Source organism: Colletes latitarsis, chromosome 10, assembly GCF_051014445.1.
Source record: "Colletes latitarsis isolate SP2378_abdomen chromosome 10, iyColLati1, whole genome shotgun sequence".
Taxonomy (NCBI): domain Eukaryota; kingdom Metazoa; phylum Arthropoda; class Insecta; order Hymenoptera; family Colletidae; genus Colletes; species Colletes latitarsis.
Window position 1 is genome coordinate 22,624,132 of NC_135143.1, and position 13,490 is coordinate 22,637,621.

The following is a 13,490-nucleotide window of genomic DNA, read 5'->3' on the forward strand; positions in this document are numbered from 1 at the left end:
CCAAATTGGATAGCAGAACAAATTAATCGACGCCACGCGTTCCACGAGATTGCAAACAGACGGCAAAGATGTGACTTTACAATTTATCCGTAAGCACCTACCACCATTTGTAACCTAACGCAAACCCTCTCCATTCTTACTGTTAACTGAGTCTTCTTCTCTGGAACAATTTTATTTCCAACCTGTCCTTATCTTCATTTACACCGTCGTAATCAAACGCAGACAATTTGTCAGATATGCGAGCACTCTAACATAACAAATTTCAGTAGAGACTTACAGACTTTGTTTCATCAGTATGGTTGTTTAGATAAATGTAAGACAGTTCTTCTAAGATTCATTTTTTCGATAAAGGAAGGTCATACGAAAAAATTTCATTTCATTAGGGCGACGACTGTATTAAAATGTTGTATTCAGTATGGCTACCATGGGTGTCCTCGGAGAAAGCCTCTCCCGAATGGGTTCACGATGCTACGGAATCAATGACACGGCGAATCTCCGAAACGAATTCTTGAGCGGCTGCAGGTGTACCTCAGGTGTATGGAGTTCTTTTGCTCGCGCGTACATACTGATGTTCGCATGTATATTCGGTGCTGGGACCACGTACCGAGCGTACCTGAATCGGTCGCCCTAGTCGGGCTCCTTTTCAGGACCGCATAATAGGTCGGTAGCTGGGCTTACACCGTGAAACGTGTCGAACAGAAGCGAACTCGCTGACATCGCGTAGAATTCGATCGTTTACGGGTCGTTATAGTCGAGTCGATTATCACCGTTCGATTCGTACAGCTCAACAAGTTTAATAAGACCCCTGAAGGATGAAAATGTACGACGAATCTACAGCCTATTGGTTTTTAACTGGCCTTTTGCGACGGACTAATATTCTTAAATATTAGTTAAATCAGTGCTTTCTAAGAGTTGATTTAGTTGATGTTTTCCAATCTAAACGGTTAAGTTGGCGGGTTCATTTTGGTTAAATCGACTCTGGTCCACGTTGGGACCTCTGGAGCATGGTACAGAATGCGAAATAATGGATGGTAAGTGAGTAATGTGTGAAGTGACTTGGAAGTGTTGTTGCAAATCAAATTCGATCAAAATTTAAAGAAGACAGAAGAGTGAAATCCTTGAGAGTTCTGGTAATTTCGGGTTATCGTTCCTGACAGTTAGGTAGAGCCACGGGGTGGATTCGTAGATCGGTAAAGACAAAGCTCGGTCAAGTACATGTAAACTCGATACATTTTCGAAGTTGATCCCTTTGATAATGGAAAATCCTACTACAAAATTTCGACAAAATTTTCGATTTAGTTTTGCATAAAAAGTCACCCTCTTTTCTCGATAATGGAGGGTCACTCAAAAAAGTTTCAATTTATTTTTGCATAAAGAGTCAAACCCTTTTCGGTTTTACTACGAAGCAATCTGTATACTATGAATATCAATTTCTGTGATCGAATTTTAGCGGCACAGATGGTATAGGGACGGTTCGTGTGCTTCGAGGTAAAATAAATGATATTATAAAGTTTCATATATAAAGAAAAGCTTGAGGACATTTTCATAATGTGAGTAAGGGACAAGACGCTAAATTGACCAACTTTAATAATATTTTCAAGTTTAATATTAACCCTCGCCCAGCAGACTCCGGTATCGTGATGTATTGTCTTTTAATAAATAACGAATATATTAATTCCCTGCCGGAGTACGGAATAATAAAATTCAGATTTGCATCTAAAATGAACCCGTTACGACGGTCCGCCCCGAGGGTTAATTTTCTATTATTTTTTACATTCAATGTCATTTTTTAAACGGTTGTCATTGCTCGGGCTTGAAATTAAAAAGGTGTTCGCTTTCAGCGTGCGAAAAGATATGAGAAAAAAGAGTGAATTGGTCCGTGGTAGCGAAGTAGTCGTTACGTGACAGAAAGATGGGGGTTTGCCCACTCGCCTATTAGCGGGATTCCGTCAACGCGTAACGCGTCACGCGATCCCCCGTTTCCGATGTTTGGTCGTTGGAGCACCTCGCCGGTCGAATCGAGTCCCTGAATGACAGCGGCGAACGATACCAGCGTCGAGACGGGAGGAACAGAGCAACGGTTAAGCGTTCGTCGGACCGCTAACCGGAATGCGCGTGCTAACTCTTCAGCGTCTCGGGGCCCCGCGAGGCAGTTGGGTGCTCCACTCAGCTTCGACGAGGAACAAGAGACAGAGAGGCAGGCCCAATAGCGAGCAAGACGGAGGAGAAGAGAGCGGAAAAGAGGCCCGCGGGAACGGAGACCCTGCGTTCGCGATCGAGGAAGACGGCGAACGAGAGAGAGACGCGACGAGGGGGTTTGCCAGGGAGGAAAGGAGAGACAGTTTCGAAGCACGTGGAGATTCGAGGCACATTGCGCCCAGAACAGCGGCACGAAAATTTGGTGAGGCCTCCTTGCTTGCCGACCGACCACATTCCCTCCCCACCCGATTTCCTCGTACGAGAACCTTATCCGCTTGGCTGTTTCGCCGTGGTCCGCTCTATCCGCGCGCGCGTTTACATCGACAGCCCGGATCATCGGCCCGGTTTGCATTAACTGTCGCGACCGAGCAGTCTGGCTTCAATGGGAAGCTCGTTGAGCGATAACGGACGGCTCACGATGGGATATTCTTCAGGGGCACCTGATCAAAGATCTTGGAAAGGGTTTTCATTGATGCCTCGTCTCCTCGTGCTCGGTTAACTGAGATTTAACGCTTTAATGCTAGCTTGTTTCGGTCAACGTTCGATCCTCCCGACGATTTTTCGCTCGGCGATTTCTACAGTGTCGATATCAACGTTCGCACGAGGGGTTGTAGCTACCAACAACTTCTTATAATGTTCTGGGCCCAAAAAATTTTTATGAATGTTCTTAATATTGTCTTGTATTATGTAGTTTTTAACGTTACTCGAAGCTTCGCTGTAGGAAGAAGAAGCATTTCAGAAATCTTTGATTTTCGTGCAAGCAGCTTACAGTCAGTGAGAATAGGATAGGTTTACTAGGTTTTATTATACTTTCCGTTACTTAACATAATGGAATCATTCAACTTCATATTAGTGGGTAATTTCAAGGCGTAGTCAAGATATTGCATGACAGGGATAATTTACTGTTACTTTTAATGGCGTAGAAGTTTTATTATAGTAGTATTATGGTATGATAAAAAAATACGTTCGCTCGATAATACTTAATTGAAACATTGATATTAAGTGTCATTTTTTTATTTTAACAAATGCTTGTACCAGACTATAATTTCGTTTCAGATTGGATTCGGATGCTATTATATCGAGTAACGTAAAGTACAATAAAACCTAGCGAATCTATTCAGTGATCAAGATCTTTAATGCAAATAAATGCTTTCTGTAATGGATCTCTGTTGTCTTTCTGTTATGTCGTTTTAATTACTATAACGTATTGCAACAGAATAAGTATGTAATCGGTATGGAAATAAATTCGATTTATTTTTTGCAACAATAAATGTCGTCTCTCCAGTAAATCCGGTTTCTTATCACGACAATTTCATCTTCAATTACGTATTTCCTTAAGATTATTTGACAAAGTATTTACCGCATAATTATTGTGTTTGCTATAACTTTTAAAGTGACGGTTATCAAGGGATTCGAGATAACTTGAATACCTTCGCATAATATTATTTTAATTAATCAGAATCTCAATATATAATGTAATTAAATTATCGTATGAATACATTTATTTAGCAATAGATAGAATAGGGTTCCAATACCATACTATCGATTTTTTAAGTAATACTTCATATTATCTCATCTTCTTAGGATAATGTTCATGCTGGAAAGTTAGTCTAGTTACCCTTATTCTTAAGTAGGGTAATGCATCGAGTATGAAAAACTATAGTCTATACTACCAATTCTTTTTAAGAGTATATATGTGATTAGCAACATGGTTTTATGTCCGATAAATCTACAATTTCTGACCTAAATTTCCTCTAACTTTATTAGATACTATTTTTACTGATTTTACGAAAGTATTCGATATGGTGGTTCACGTCATTTTAATATGAGAGTAGAATAATAAGGGAACTTGCTATTATAATCAAAGTGTTATTATTATTTGACAAATACTAAATTTAAAATCTTAATCATTCCCTATAAATTCTATAGATCCATTCCTAGGATCGTTTCTCTTCAATATCTTCGTGAACGTATATGTAGATGACCTGAATGTACATATGTGGATATTAAATCTCGATTAGAATCATAAATTGTAATCCAATCTTTCTGCATTTAAGAAGTAGTTCATCGAAAATAAAATGGGATCAAATTTTTCTAGATGTCATGTTACGAGATCGTTTACGTAGTTTTTCAATTACTATATACGTACAAAACTTGACAATTTTAAGTTAACAATTGATGATTGCTTGATAAAGATACGTAATAGAGGCCACAGACGCAACAATTTATATGTCATTTTACTTACTTATAGACGTCCTGCTGTCTAATAAATCTAGTTAAAAAGTAGTACGTTTCGTCATAAGACAAAATACTTAGGCATCGACTCTTCAGTTTCAAAGCTGAAAGCTTAAATAAATTCTTTTCGATTGATTGCTCAACAGCTCCATACAATCGAATCTGTCGTTCAACAAATAAGTAATACGACAGACCTTATAGCAGCTCCGTAGGTTATACAGCAACGTCAGACATTTAACAAGTATCGTTCGAACGGTCATAGAAATTATGGTACGATAAATTGTTACATAAAATTCATCATAAAATAGATCGTTATGTCTGTAGCCCCTATAAGAGTCGTTTCCTCAGTTTTCGAATATGAAAAGACGTGGAAATGACTGCGTCAATAGCACCTACCTCGTGAAAACGAACGGACGTGGCAGTATGTGATCCACCGTTAAAGCGTTAATAGGAATTTTTGTATATTACTGGTTCCTTCTCATACGCTCATCGCTACTACAATCTTACCTGCTCGCGTCCCACTACTTTTTTCTCTAAACACGCACCTAAAACTTCTATCGTGAAACATCTCTTTCTTTTTTTAATCTAACGTTCTATTATAATAGACATCTGTTCGTGAATCGGCAACTTCTACATTCGTACCATTAAACTTAACAAGTTCACTGTCCGGGCCTCGAGCGATGGTTCCATTCGCACGTCCAGAGAAGCGATAAAATTCTCATAGCATAAACTGCTTTCTTTTTTAAACGCTATAGCTACGTTTTCTACTTTAACGAGATCTTTCATAATAAACACACGGGCGATATTTTTGTATATTTGAAATTATTTAATAGTCGAAGCGAATTCGTTGTATAAATTGTATTGTAATATTGTATAAATAAATGAAATAGAAGAACTGTGCAGAGTAAAAATAATTCAGGGACCAAAATACATCTATCGAATGGCGAAAATCTTCTGGATGTTTCAGTATCTTTTTATTTCGGTAACGACGAGCATGGACATGACCCATATACAGAGCATAGGACGCCTGACACGAGGACACTACAGCTGTCTCACCGCAGATATTCATAATATTTGAAGGGGTGTATATTTCGTTCCAATGGGTATTTTTTGTTTATAAAGAAAATAAAGAAGGTCTCGGAGATTGGAACTTAGGATCAAAATTTGCAATTGTTTACAAAAAATAATGTTCGAAATATTATTAAAAATGTTATTATTCGACTATCTACGTTCATCCTTCCAAATATCGTACAAATCTCCGATGGAACAGCTGTAGGTTCTCCTCGTGAGTCAAAATCGCTATGGTCCATATATGGGGCGTGGACAGTAAATGTGTTAATAGCGATGCCACTTTGTAATAAAGGCGTTATTAGTATTACTATTCCCAGTAACGATTCCCTTCGTTCTTCTTTTCTGGAGATCTAGGCGCAAAGGTCGGAAATCGGTGCAACTATCTATCGACGGCACATCGATACGTTACGGTTGTTTGGCGTAACTATAATTTAGCTCAGAGCGAAAAACGAGAGTAAACCAATTACGGATAACGAGCACCCTGGCGCAAGAATAAGGCTCACCTAGCGATCGCGGAGTGCGTGCGGAGTCGCCACGTGTTAGCTGCAGCTTAGCGGCTCCTCGTGCCGCATCCCGGCAGCCGCTTTATCGCCTTATCAGCTCCGCCTTCCTTCCTTTCGCGGTTTCAACCCCTGGGGATGGTTCTTCCTTGGTTCTCGCCTCTCGTTGCGTTCGTCGGACCGTTGCAAACCCACCGATCAACAGAACACCGTCTGTCAGTGATTCCGTTGCTCGCGTTCCCGCGTCCTATCGTTCCCTGCTCGGGGTCACTTAACACAATTCACCGACGACCAGGCTACTCTTGGCGTTTTACATCGGCGCGATCGCGATCATCGCGCGATATCGACCGGCACACCGTTCGGTGATCGTAATTATTCGCGCGACGTGCTCGATGGGATATCACTGAGCGTCGATCAAGATCGATTTCTTGACGGAAAGAGACTCTGCGAAGGAGCAATCGCTGTCTGCGAATCGTTCGCGTCCGGGGAATAGATAGAGCGGTAGGATGGAACCGAGACTCGAGAACTCCCGTTTGATCGTGGCCGGTGGAACCGAGTATCGATAACGGCAGTGGTACCAGTAACGACGAATAGTATCCGTCAAAAGGTTCCGCGAGGTTGGTCAATTTGTCCTTTCCTTCGCTGCCACTACTTCTATCTCTCTGTCTCGTTTTCTCTCTCTCGCTCTCTCTCTCTCTTTCTCTGTCTCTGTCTCTCTCTTTCTCTCTCTCTCTCTCTCCCTCTGTCTCTTCACGAAAGAATGAGCAACCACACTGGTTTACTGTTCCGTTCGCGACGAAGATGTTCTGCGGACTGATAACCTGCCGTCTACTTACCTCCGGCGAACGCCCCTAACGCGCCGAACTCCCTGGCACGACAGGTGCTCTGAAGGAGGAGTGGGAATAAGAGGATGGTTTCGCGGAGGGGACAGGGATAACCTACTCGCAGCAGCGGCGGCGGCGGCGGCGGTGGCGGTCGTTGCCGGTGTGTACGCATTGCGAGAGAGAGAATGTGAGAAAGAGGGAAGAGGGGGGAGGGGAGGAAAGGTTGAGGGAGAGAGTGATGGGAAGGAGAGCGAGACAGAGTGAGCTGAACGACGACGGCGGCGGCGGCAGGCTGTGCAACCAGCACCGAGCAGACCGAAGAGAAGAGGGCAACGACACCGCATCGCGGGTCGGTGGGCTTCGACACATTTACCGAAAACTACATCGCCACCACCGCCGCCGTCGCCGTCGCCGCCGCTCGGATTCTCCGAATCTCTCGATAATTGATCGATCGCGACACCCGAGCAACCACTACGCGATCCACGTACCCCTTCGAGCGGACCGTCATTCTCATTTATACGATGAACCTAGTTTCTCTGTCTCGAGCACGGAAACGGGAATCTTTGGACGTCGACTATCCGAACCCAACACCCCTTCGAGCAACCCGAGAGCGTGGATCGGTAACGGCGGAAGTAGGAGGCTAGAGGAGGAATTGGGGTACCAAGATTGTTATTATTTAGGGGGACGTCGGGTGGTCATTCTCGATCGTTGGCCTCATCGGGGCCCGGCCATTTCGTAGCCGGGCCGCGTTTTCCACCTCCCATCCTCCTCATCTTTGCCACTATCGTGCCACCTCATCCTCTACCTCCTCCGTCTTTACCCTCCTCTTCTTTCTCCTCTTCGTCTTCTCCCGTAGTCTTATACGTACATGCTTCACCCTTTTTCTTCCTCTCGTTCGTTGCCTTTCCTCTTCCTTCGACTAGGGCAGCTCTGGGAAGACCGATATCTCGAGAACGATCTGCGATGTGGCCCTTTCCATGTTGTGTTCCACGCTCGAGAAGTCGCGATTACTATTTGCGAGGGCAATATCGTTTGCGATCGAACGTCGTCGATCGGATCGTCATCCCTGACGTTCAGCGGGTGCTATCGGTCATTCGTTATTTTACTATCTGATTGATAATGATTCCCGTCCGGCAGGCTTTTTCTCCCTCGCGTTCGCTGTCCTAGCTTTCGCCGGCCAAGTTTCATCTTCCTCCATTTTTCTTCCGCGCGATATCGGTCTTCCTTTTCAGCTATCGATATCTGTCGTGCCGCTCTCGTCCTTTCTCATTCTTCCAATTGTGGCATTCCTCATTCTTCGTGCATCGTATTCCGGGTTTGTTCGACATCTGAATGACGTTCGCCATCGATCATTCTTCTTCTCCCCTGATTTCCGCGTAGCTCGCCTAACTGTTCACCGTAACACATTCCGACGGTGTGTGCGTGCGTGCGTGTGCGTGTGTGTGCGCACGAGTGCGTACGTGAGCACGCAAAAATTCTCGAAAGTTAATATCAAATTTAATTCGAATTATTAATTCCGTGGCCCGATAAATATTTATTAGCGCGCTCGGATAGGACAACCAGTGCGCTCACCCTTGGCCAGTGAGTATCAGCCGCGACTCCCGAGGACGAGGCTCGAGCGTACGCGCTGATGGGCGAGTACGGGCAGCAGCGTGCGGTTCGACGAAAAAAGAAACATTTTCCGTTTTCAAGATCGCGCTAAAAACCCGATGCAGTCTCTAGCGCGCGTTCTGAGAAGGATCGGGGTCGCGGGACCGTCGGCACAAGCGTTCGTGTACGCGAGAAGATGCGACGCGAGGCGGGGCAGAGCGCGATGGGCGATCCGATCCGATCCGAGGCGAGGCCAGGCGAGACAAGACGAGACGAGGATCAACCGAGGCGTCGTCGTCGTGCGCTTAACTGCCCTAAAAGGCAGTTCTTCTCTCTTTGCTACCTAGTCACCGTTGTCTCCAGGAGTACGATGCCTATGGCGAGGTGTCCTGAACGCGCGCCGCGTGATCGCGCACCTTCGATCCGCTACCAACGCCTCGAATTTCCCTCGTTCTCCACTGTACAGCCTCCCGTTTCCCTCCATTTTTTTTTTTATTATTTCCCGACGTAAGTGTAATAATCTATTTATTGCCCCGTCAAATATCACCGATACAACGTCGAACAAGAGTAGAATTTATTGGACTATCCGGAGCAGTGGTGGCCAAACCTTGTCACGATAGGAGCCACGTATCGTTTATCAGAAATACTCGTCAGCCATTGGAACGGCATTTTATACACATAATTAAGATACTACAGCACAGGGTTTTTCAAATCTTGCCTCTCTGCTGATTCGCTTCTATAAATGAACGCCATTAACTTTGATTTTATAAATATAATTTAATTCACCGTTCTTGAAAAAAATGTATTTGTTTCAATAGTTTTTATCCAATTTGAATACTTATCTGTTTTTAACTTAAACTTTTATATTAGGCACGTTAAAAAGGAGACACTTTAAAATTGATTTAGGATTATTTAACAAGAATAAGTTTGTTATTGAATAATAAGGAAAAGCATTTTAACGAGTAACCTATCTAGTAAGAATTTAATATGGATAAATACAAAGCTCGTCGTTCGAAGCGACTACTCGTAAAAGTTTAATTTTAACTAATCCATAGGAACGTGAAGTTTGAGAAACACTGCCGTGGACGACGGTCACCCGGAAATCGAATAACGAATGCAAACGACACGTCGATTTATCCGTGACTTTTCCAGAAGCGAAGAAACGAGACTCGCGCGTCCGATAATTCTCGATTTTTCGGAAAAATTCTCACGGCGGCTCTCTGGCGACAAGCCGCAATCGATCCTGCTCGTTGATCCTTGGGACGTGTCGGTAGTCAGAGAGCACGTTTGGTCGCACGTGAGGCGCATTTTCGGTCAAGGCGTCGCGTCGCGGAGCAGGGTCCACAGACGTCGCTGGCCATTGTCTTATTCCCCTTGTACCGACGAATCCTCTTAAGCCGCAAGCCGCATATCAATGAATCGGCGAAAAACGCGCCAGCAGTCGCGCCACGATCGTCGTTTAAACGGTGTCACGCTGCGTACGCTAATGACTTCTCGGTAATGAAAGATCTCGATCGCGAATCGCTTCGCGCGATTACGTTCCACCCGGTTCAAGGAATCGTTCGTTCCATTAAAATCATTAGATTGGTTCGAGTCGTGCGGAGCGATCGTATTACCAGCCGATCGTTGCTACCATCGGGAACGTCTTCCGGCATTTCAAACTTGCGCCAGTCCAACTAACCACCGGAATTTCTTTCGGAATTTTTATCGCACGCAAGAAGCGCACAGTAAGCTATTGTTCGAGTCTTCGCCTCGCGCAAGATGCGTTGCAGGAAGTTCGTGACGTTTCTTGCGCGCAGGACTGACTCATAATTTCCTTATTTGAGGATAATCTAAACGCTGGGGGAATTAGTTGGATACGCGCGTTCTTTTACGACAGGTAATTCAAACTCATTTTCGCTCGAGGTTCATTTTTCACATTGTTACGGTTTCACAATTATTCTACGACGGTCTAAAATATTTTAAGTTACTATACTTTCGTACACTGCTCACTGCGACTTGGGGAGAATGCCAGTGAGTTGTTACCCATTATTTCAATTAGACTAACCAGTTGGATAAAGAAAGAATTAAACCTTGAAGTTGAAAACTAGATCTTCATTTTTGTAATTATTTTGGAAATCTAATTTTTAATAAGAATAAGGGACAAATTTTCTTTGAAATTTGAGAAAGACCAGAACTGAGTCATCTGTTCACAAATTACGCGACTCAAAGAGCTACGCATGAATAATTCGTTAGTATCGTAGAGTTCAATGGCATCGGACGCGATAATTGAAAGCGCTAATTTCATATGGTGAGAAGTAACTTCAGATGTTCATTCAGAGACTGAGTTTGGTAACGATTCGAAAGTATTAGAAATACATACTGTGTCTCTAAGCCGTTGATAAAGTTTTAACAGAGACGGACCCAAGAATTACGATTTACAAACTAATCGTTTCCAGCTTTACATTTTCTGAGCTAAGTTATTTGTATCATTGTACTTAACGTGGAACGACAAATGTGTTTAAAATAAATTATCAAGTTGGCGACCATTCATTTTAATAGATGACTCGAGATATCAGTCATTGTACGATGATCTTAATTTTTGAAAAACGATTACTTTGCGATTTTCCATTTACTGACACATTTTCGTTTGTTTTTATTTTATCAGGTCCATTAAGCTATAGTTTTGATTGACTCTGTATAGGATTGTATTAGATTTTCGATTTTAACGAAACACCCTCGATATTGCGAAAAAAATATTGCATTCCGCGGGTATGCAGCCGATCAAATTGATCGCTGGAAGTTATTTTGCGAATAACTTTATTATTCCAACGAATGAAGAGGAAATGGTTCAATATTTCCACGAAACTCGCATGTACCAAATTTTTTACACAGGTTCCATTTTTTGCAAAAGTTCTACCAATCAGTGGAAATACGTTCCAAGCATCGTTGAAAATTTACCTCGAAGTTTCGATGTGAATTAAATTAAATAGTTTGTAAATCTGCTATTTTTAAGTCCCTGTGCACGCTGCTTTAACAAGGTAAAAACCTTATTTTTTCTTAACAACATCAATAGCATTTGACGTTGTTAACAATTTTTGTTTGAATGTTAATCGACAAAGGGATGATCTTAGTCATAAAATTTCTAATGAAACAGATTTTATTTAATTTGTAATAATACGTTTCATAAATTCGCACGATTAGTTCGACGCCATGTCTCGAAAGCGGGGTTGTGTATTCTCGATCAAGGCTGTGAAAACTTCGTAAGTTTTCAATTCCGTCCGCGACAAGTTGATTTCTTCGAGAGTGTGAGATATCGACTAGAGAAATACGTGGAGGTGTAGCGTCAGTATCGTGTTCCTCGTAGGATGGGTTACTAGATATCCTTTGCGCCTCGGGTGACATACAGATATGTAGCTACCACTAAACTTCGACCAGGATTCAAGAGCGTTTCTGGCCAAGACCCCGCGGTAACTTACGGCTACGTGATCCTCATGCAGTGGCAGGTATCGCTTTTAGGTCAAAAGTTCGAAAGTGGTGCCCACGTCGCTGATTCGCCGACTGATGCGAGCCTCAGTTGAACAGCGAGTTCGCAAGGATCAACGATGAGTCTCGGGACGTTCAAACTGTATCCGACATGGGCACGTATGCTCGCGAGTTCTATTTAAGAGCGTCACGATACTACGATGAAAGTTGACGAGATTGTGGGTAAACAAAAGATGACATCTTGAACGTTTTAATACCATTTTTTCGTGAAATATCTGTAGAGATTCAAGTCTCTGTTTTAGTCCCCGCCATTTTCAATAGAATTCGAATTCAGTGATCAGAATTTTTACAATAGATAATTTCTGTTGGGATTACATACTAAACAACGTAACGATATAATAACATTTATGGATGAAAACACGAATTTCCTTTCGTGCAGTGAACGTCACTCGGGGGTAATCTTTATTGCTGCGTGTAATTCATGCGTCAGAGGTTCGAGGATCCTGTAATCCTTGTGATCCGAGCAGATGACTGTTTCGATGATAACGGAGAAAGTTTCGCGCTAATATTGCAACGTTTCGAGCTAGTTTCTAGGCAGCCCGGTGAAACCTGGGATAAGTGTCTCGTCGGTGATTTTAGCACGGAAACTCCGGTGTTTATTGGCGCGGATCGAAGTATTTTCTAGACAGACGCCGGTGGGGGGAAAAAAGAGGCTGAAAATTACTTTCGCACGATTTCCCCCCTCGGGACCAAGGACGATCGATGTCAAGGTTGTACACTCGCGAATCTTGAGCCAAGTGGAAGAAGACACCCATCGGCGCAACGAATAAGGCAATCGCGGGATGCTCACCGGAATAAACTCTCTTTAACTCGGCTCGTACATGGAGCGATGGGGGCCCGACGCCGCGACGGAGCGCTTTTACGATAATTCACTGAGAAACACTTTTCAGCCACTCTTGCTTTTTAAAGTCTTGTCTTATACCCTTGTCGGAGACACAGTCGTTTTTATATTTCAATCGCGACCCTATTCTAACTACTTTTGCTATTTTCTTCTTCAACTTGATTTTTTTTTTGCATATCGTAACTTGAGGCACGTGGCCACCTTTTAAGGTTACTTTGTACTTTTGAGAATTTACATTCTGCCGCAAAGGACCAAATTCGGAGCTCAAATCTCGGAGCGAGCAAATATGTTCTTGTAAAACAGAAATTGAGTCGAACTTTACTTGTTTACTTGTTCTAACAATTATGAAGTCCGTATAAAAAATTGTATCTATATTTACATACGTGTGTATAAAATCAAACATCGTTCCACTTTCTTCGTGAACCAATTTATTTTTTCAATATAGTACTATGCATATATTATCGTACCATAAATTATAATAGAAAAGAGGAATATCGTCGAACGCGCCAAATAAATAAATTCCAAATAAATTAACCTTAAGGGAGTTGTCGATTTTCTTTTCGTACGGTGCAGATACTACTATGAAACATACGTAACGTTGTTAAAAATACTTAATGCAATCTATGTACCGTGGTGTTCCGCAAGAAAATGTATTCAGCCTCGAGACGTGCGCGCTTTACAGATAGATGATTTTTACTCGGTCGA

At 42.8% G+C, this 13,490-nt stretch overlaps 1 protein-coding gene across 1 annotated transcript in view; it reads right to left on the reverse strand.

The window, feature by feature from the left end:
• The window catches only part of M (zona pellucida domain-containing protein miniature), a 39,002-nt gene extending 32,454 nt beyond the window's left edge, over positions 1 to 6,548 (reverse strand). The window contains exon 1 of the mRNA XM_076775317.1: positions 6,009 to 6,548. The gene's annotated coding sequence lies outside the window, so the exon portion shown is untranslated. The remainder of the gene's footprint in view (positions 1 to 6,008) is intronic.
• Between the last annotated feature and the right edge of the window lie 6,942 nt (positions 6,549 to 13,490).